The sequence below is a fragment of the Pygoscelis adeliae genome, unplaced genomic scaffold, assembly GCF_000699105.1.
Source record: "Pygoscelis adeliae isolate BGI_AS28 unplaced genomic scaffold, ASM69910v1 Scaffold4, whole genome shotgun sequence".
NCBI classification, from domain to species: domain Eukaryota; kingdom Metazoa; phylum Chordata; class Aves; order Sphenisciformes; family Spheniscidae; genus Pygoscelis; species Pygoscelis adeliae.
Genome location: NW_008824986.1, coordinates 16,132,256 through 16,133,172, shown reverse-complemented (window position 1 = coordinate 16,133,172; position 917 = coordinate 16,132,256). Strand labels below are relative to the sequence as shown.

Below are 917 nucleotides of genomic sequence, written 5' to 3'. Positions count from 1 at the left end.
AGAATCATAGAATCATCTAGGCCGTGAGCCGCCAGCTTTTCTAGGAGAATGCTGTGGGAGACGGTGTCAAAGGCCTTACTGAAGTCCAGGTAGACCACATCCACAGCCTTTCCCTTTCCTAGGTATTCCCTTTCCTTTCCTTTCCCTAGGTAGCTAATAACCCTTTCTTATTGATGATGAAGCCAAGAATTAGGAAGCACATACAAGGGATAGACTTCAAGTCCCATTTATTTGACTTCTGTACCCCCTTATGTACACTTAAGTCTTACAAAGGAAAAGGGGATTTGTCAAAAGAGGTGACAGTCCTTTGGAAAGCCATAAAACCTGTATGTCACTGGAAAGGGTGACAACATGGAACCTACGGGCACAGAGGGAACCATTTCCAAACCTAGTAAATTCAGTGATTCACTCTCTTTCATTAGATCTGTTCTTATCTTTTTTTCTCTTTAACCTATTAGCCTGTGTCCCTCATATTATTGATCTACATCACATCATTTTGTAATATAAGTAGTAGCATCTGCAAAGCATTCTGAGACTCTCTAGTCAAGTGTGAGCTGTGAGTGAAAACTTAAATTATGTTACATAAATCAAGCCGACTTGAGTTGGATGCCAGCACAAAATTATCTCCAAATTAATCCCAGCACTGGTTCAGTGGTAAGAATGAGTGCTAGACAGTGATTTTCACAAGTAGGTGTTATGGGCTAGAGCACATACATCTCCTTAGTAGTCCCATTGCAAATTAGTGCTCTCCCTAGACCTTTAATATCAATGACTAGGATAAAGAAGAGGGAGCAGAAAAAATGTTCAGTGCATACTCCTGTGCTACCTGTTGATCTTTCACTGCCACACAGCACTGAGAGTGCCTTTTGCTGTTGCTCTCATATTCACACCGATCAGGGGCACTGTGTGCACAGTAA

General features: G+C 41.7%; 1 protein-coding gene across 1 annotated transcript in view; it reads left to right on the top strand.

The window, feature by feature from the left end:
• PLEKHS1 (pleckstrin homology domain containing, family S member 1) overlaps positions 1-917 on the top strand; it is a 16,416-nt gene that overhangs the window by 13,805 nt on the left and 1,694 nt on the right. The gene's annotated exons all lie outside the window — the stretch shown is intronic.